General features: G+C 58.2%; 2 non-coding genes and 1 pseudogene across 2 annotated transcripts; all 3 read right to left on the reverse strand.

Moving 5' to 3' along the window:
* Window positions 1-1,501, reverse strand: part of LOC124742155 — a 4,228-nt pseudogene extending 2,727 nt beyond the window's left edge.
* Window positions 1,502-1,691: 190 nt separating this feature from the next.
* Window positions 1,692-1,846, reverse strand: LOC124742158. Its single transcript, XR_007010202.1, has one exon. It is a non-coding gene; the product is annotated as a 5.8S ribosomal RNA (ribosomal RNA).
* Window positions 1,847-2,200: 354 nt separating this feature from the next.
* LOC124742151 lies at window positions 2,201-4,111 on the reverse strand. The gene has a single exon (XR_007010199.1). It is a non-coding gene; the product is annotated as a small subunit ribosomal RNA (ribosomal RNA).
* Window positions 4,112-6,040: the final 1,929 nt, after the last annotated feature.

The following is a 6,040-nucleotide window of genomic DNA, read 5'->3' on the forward strand; positions in this document are numbered from 1 at the left end:
TTCATCCCACAGCGCAGTTCTGCTTACCAAAAGTGGCCCCACTTGGCACTCCGATCCGAGTCGTTTGCTCGCGGCTTCAGCATATCAAGCAAGCCGGAGATCTCACCCATTAAAGTTTGAGAATAGGTTGAGGTCGTTTCGGCCCCAAGGCCTCTAATCATTCGCTTTACCGGATGAGACTCGTACGAGCACCAGCTATCCTGAGGGAAACTTCGGAGGGAACCAGCTACTAGATGGTTCGATTAGTCTTTCGCCCCTATACCCAGCTCCGACGATCGATTTGCACGTCAGAATCGCTACGGACCTCCATCAGGGTTTCCCCTGACTTCGTCCTGGCCAGCATAGTTCACCATCTTTCGGGTCCCAACGTGTACGCTCTAGGTGCGCCTCACCTCGCAATGAGGACGAGACGCCCCGGGAGTGCGGAGGCCGCCGCCCCGTGAAGGGCGGGGAAGCCCCATCCTCCCTCGGCCCGCGCAAGGCGAGACCTTCACTTTCATTACGCCTTTAGGTTTCGTACAGCCCAATGACTCGCGCACATGTTAGACCTCCTTGGTCCGTGTTTTCAAGACGGGTCGTGAAATTGTCCAAAGCTGAAGCGCCGCTGACGGGAGCGATTATTCCGCCCGAGAGCATCCCGAGCCAACAGCGGCGCGGGTCCGGGGCCGGGCCAGGTAGGTCCGTCATCCGGGAAGAACCGCGCGCGCTTGCCGGGAGCCCGAGCGCCCAAAGGGGCGAATCGACTCCTCCAGATATACCGCCGGGCAGCCAGCCAGGACACCGGGGCTCTGCCCAACAGACGCGAACCGAGGCCCGCGGAAGGACAGGCTGCGCACCCCGGGCCGTAGGCCGGCACCCAGCGGGTCGCGACGTCCTACTAGGGGAGAAGTGCGGCCCACCGCACACCGGAACGGCCCCCACCCCGCGGCGAGTGGAAAGGCAACCGGACACGACCCCGCCGCGGATTGCTCCGCGCGGGCGGCCGGCCCCATCTGCCGAGGGCGGAGGCCAGTGGCCGGATGGGCGTGAATCTCACCCGTTCGACCTTTCGGACTTCTCACGTTTACCCCAGAACGGTTTCACGTACTTTTGAACTCTCTCTTCAAAGTTCTTTTCAACTTTCCCCTCACGGTACTTGTTCGCTATCGGTCTCGTGGTCATATTTAGTCTCAGATGGAGTTTACCACCCACTTGGAGCTGCACTCTCAAGCAACCCCGACTCGAAGGAGAGGTCCCGCCGACGCTCGCACCGGCCGCTACGGGCCTAGGCACCCTCTACGGGCCGTGGCCCTCATTCAAGTTGGACTTGGGCTCGGCGCGAGGCGTCGGGGTAGTGGACCCCTCCCAAACACCACATGCCACGACAGGCGGCAGCCTGCGGGGTTCGGTGCTGGACTCTTCCCTGTTCGCTCGCCGCTACTGGGGGAATCCTTGTTAGTTTCTTTTCCTCCGCTTAGTAATATGCTTAATTCAGCGGGTAGTCTCGCCTGCTCTGAGGTCGTTGTACGAGGTGTCGCACGCCACACCGCCAGGCCGGCTGTGCACGCTACCGAGAAAGTACCGGTATGCGAACCGCCAGGCGACGGGCGCGCATCGCACGTTTGAGGAGACGCGGCCGGCCCCCACAGGCGGCCGCGACACTCCCAGGTCTGCGAAGCGGGGCAAACGCCGCGCGCTTCAGTATACGTAGCCGACCCTCAGCCAGACGTGGGCCCGGAACGGAATCCATGGACCGCAATGTGCGTTCGAAACGTCGATGTTCATGTGTCCTGCAGTTCACATGTCGACGCGCAATTTGCTGCGTTCTTCATCGACCCACGAGCCGAGTGATCCACCGTCCTGGGTGATCTTTTCTCAGTTTCCGCCGTCTCTTTCGAGACGGTCGCATAGGCGGGAAGTGAGGCGTGTGGCGGCCCCTGTTCCCAGCGTTCTGTGTCCAACGGCCTCACGGCCGACGGGCGTCGTACGGCTCCACACCGGAGCGGACAGGCACTCGGGCGAAAGTCATTCAAAACCGGCGCCAGGCGCCAGGTGCCGCAGGCCAGCCGCTCCAGCGCTTCAGCGCTCGTACCACACAACATTGCCGCTAGTTTTGAGAGGCACGCGTGGTTCCGCACGCGGCGCACGGCTACGGCGAGCCGTACAGGTAGCGTGTTGCGCGACACGACACGCACATCGAAAAGACATGCAGTCTAGTCGGTAATGATCCTTCCGCAGGTTCACCTACGGAAACCTTGTTACGACTTTTACTTCCTCTAAATGATCAAGTTTGGTCATCTTTCCGGTAGCATCGGCAACGACAGAGTCAATGCCGCGTACCAGTCCGAAGACCTCACTAAATCATTCAATCGGTAGTAGCGACGGGCGGTGTGTACAAAGGGCAGGGACGTAATCAACGCGAGCTTATGACTCGCGCTTACTGGGAATTCCTCGTTCATGGGGAACAATTGCAAGCCCCAATCCCTAGCACGAAGGAGGTTCAGCGGGTTACCCCGACCTTTCGGCCTAGGAAGACACGCTGATTCCTTCAGTGTAGCGCGCGTGCGGCCCAGAACATCTAAGGGCATCACAGACCTGTTATTGCTCAATCTCGTGCGGCTAGAAGCCGCCTGTCCCCTCTAAGAAGAAAAGTAATCGCTGACAGCACGAAGGATGTCACGCGACTAGTTAGCAGGCTAGAGTCTCGTTCGTTATCGGAATTAACCAGACAAATCGCTCCACCAACTAAGAACGGCCATGCACCACCACCCACCGAATCATGAAAGAGCTATCAATCTGTCAATCCTTCCGGTGTCCGGGCCTGGTGAGGTTTCCCGTGTTGAGTCAAATTAAGCCGCAGGCTCCACTCCTGGTGGTGCCCTTCCGTCAATTCCTTTAAGTTTCAGCTTTGGCAACCATACTTCCCCCGGAACCCAAAAGCTTTGGTTTCCCGGAGGCTGCCCGCCGAGTCATCGGAGGAACTGCGGCGGATCGCTGGCTGGCATCGTTTATGGTTAGAACTAGGGCGGTATCTGATCGCCTTCGAACCTCTAACTTTCGTTCTTGATTAATGAAAACATACTTGGCAAATGCTTTCGCTTCTGTTCGTCTTGCGACGATCCAAGAATTTCAGCTCTAACGTCGCAATACGAATGCCCCCCGCCTGTCCCTATTAATCATTACCTCGGGTTCCGAAAACCAACAAAATAGAACCGAGGTCCTATTCCATTATTCCATGCACACAGTATTCAGGCGGGCTTGCCTGCTTTAAGCACTCTAATTTGTTCAAAGTAAACGTGCCGGCCCACCGAGACACTCAATAAAGAGCACCCTGGTAGGATTTCAACGGGGTCCGCCTCGGGGACGCACGAGCACGCACGAGGCGGTCGCACGCCTTCGGCTCGCCCCACCGGCAGGACGTCCCACGATACATGCAGTTAAACACCGACGGGCGGTGAACCAACAGCGTGGGACACAAATCCAACTACGAGCTTTTTAACCGCAACAACTTTAATATACGCTATTGGAGCTGGAATTACCGCGGCTGCTGGCACAGACTTGCCCTCCAATAGATACTCGTTAAAGGATTTAAAGTGTACTCATTCCGATTACGGGGCCTCGGATGAGTCCCGTATCGTTATTTTTCGTCACTACCTCCCCGTGCCGGGAGTGGGTAATTTGCGCGCCTGCTGCCTTCCTTGGATGTGGTAGCCGTTTCTCAGGCTCCCTCTCCGGAATCGAACCCTGATTCCCCGTTACCCCGTTACAACCATGGTAGGCGCAGAACCTACCATCGACAGTTGATAAGGCAGACATTTGAAAGATGCGTCGCCGGTACGAGGACCGTGCGATCAGCCCAAAGTTATTCAGAGTCACCAAGGCAAACGGACCGGACGAGCCGACCGATTGGGTTTTGATCTAATAAAAGCGTCCCTTCCATCTCTGGTCGGGACTCTGTTTGCATGTATTAGCTCTAGAATTACCACAGTTATCCAAGTACGTGGGTACGATCTAAGGAACCATAACTGATTAATGAGCCATTCGCGGTTTCACCTTAATGCGGCTTGTACTGAGACATGCATGGCTTAATCTTTGAGACAAGCATATGACTACTGGCAGGATCAACCAGGGAGCTGCGTCAACTTGAGCTGAGCAGCCGGCCGCCCGGGAGTGTGTCCCGGGGGGCCCGCGCGAACACGCAAGCGTCCGCTCAATCATTCTGCAACAGGAGGAGGCTGAGCTCCCCTGCACAATACACCTCGAAACCCTCTCAGGTCCCGGCGGCGCGCAGCGCCGTCCCAAGTACTTGGTCGGGTTCGAGAGAGGCGCAATCGCCCGGAGTTAGGCGAGTAGACGCTTTCGGTGCGACCACCCGTGCTCCCAACTGAGCTTGCCGCTGCCGACAGAGGCCCGGGAGCGTGCTGTCGTGCATTGCCGGCGGGAGACAACACGCGCCACCTACGGTGACCGGCAGCTCCAACGCCAGCGCCACAGAAGGACAAAAGCCCCACTTGGGTGCCGAAGCGAACTCTCCCAGCACAGCGCACGCGCCAACACATCCGCACAGCTGCGATACAAACCACCAGCGAGAACCGCTGGGGCGACCCGAGCAGCAGACGGCGTCGCGGCGCCGGAGCGCCGGGCGGCGGCGCATCCCTCAACGCACACAGTCCCTCAATCGGACCAGCACACTGAAGATGTCCACCGCGCTTCGCACCGGGCCCGCGAGGACCTACTTTGGCCGCACGGCGCCGCGCGCAGGGTGCGCCGGCGCGCAGCTGCGACGCCTGCCGCGTCCGTCGGCCGGCGCGCCCTGCCACTGGCCGCCCCCACCAGCCGGCTGTAGCGCGTGCGCCCACGCACCGCGCGGCCAGCACGCCGGGAGGCGCCCCCTCACCGGCCGGGGACGGTCCCACCCAGCCACCGCCGCGTATCGCTTCACACCCAGATGCCGTTCAGTTTCGTCGGCATGGTGGGTATCGCTGGAACAACCGGTTCGTACCTCAACCTATCGTCGCCATCACCGATTCACCCCTAGCGAGAACAACCGCACCACAACAGGTTACCATTTGTTCATTTGCGTAACTTCACCAGAAAACGCAGGCGTCCATCGCCATTTGCAACTTCAACGATTATTGCATGCCTGTGTCAGGTGTCACGCCACACCTACGTCTGCCCACATACACGCAACAAAATGTGCACGCCTAGACAATACGTGGAAGGTGGCCCCCGTACGTATGCGATGTCCATTGCTCGAACGACTGTCAACCGGCCTCTGTAGCATGTCGCAGATATGGAAACGCGGTGCACCATGCCATCACGGTGTGTGAGGAGAGACGACTAGGTCCGAATACATCAACAGACAGCTCATGCTGATCGCCATCCACGGCGTCCGTTCCTCCCACACGTCTCTATGGCGTACCACACTGCAATCCAGCTCTCATAGGGAGACGACACGTAGCTGCGTGCACAATATTTGCACTGTATGGTCCGCCGTTTTTGGGCGCAGTCGTTGTACGGTCACACATGTGCCACGATGTATCATTCGGTACATAAGGACGAATGTGCAGTACAGATTGTGGTTTACGCGTACGACATTAGCGGACGGTTGGACACAGGCGCACCACAACGTAGCCTGAGTACGTCGCATGCGAAGGGCATTGAACATGCAAACTTCTCACCAACCAGCTTGCGAAGGCAGGGGGGGCAAGGTGGGGACGTGGGGAGGGGCGGCATGTACGTCCTGCTGCCATCCACATTACAGTGTACAGCAGGAGCATGTGGAAAGTCAGCAAGACTTGCAAGGTGTTTAACATGAAGCGATACACAGGGGAGCGGGCAGTGCGAGTAGCGAACTATATTGCGAGGGTTGCGGGTGGGCAACACTACACTAATTGAACGAGTCGTATAACAATTACAGAGCAGGTTTAGGCGACAACATGGGTTACGTAGGGGACAACGTGGGTTACGTTAGGGACAACGTGGGTTACTTTAGGGGACAACGTGGGTTAGGTTAAGGCACAAACGTGGGTTAGGTTAAGGCACAACGTGGGTTAGGTTA

Source organism: Schistocerca piceifrons, unplaced genomic scaffold, assembly GCF_021461385.2.
Source record: "Schistocerca piceifrons isolate TAMUIC-IGC-003096 unplaced genomic scaffold, iqSchPice1.1 HiC_scaffold_2164, whole genome shotgun sequence".
NCBI lineage: Eukaryota > Metazoa > Arthropoda > Insecta > Orthoptera > Acrididae > Schistocerca > Schistocerca piceifrons.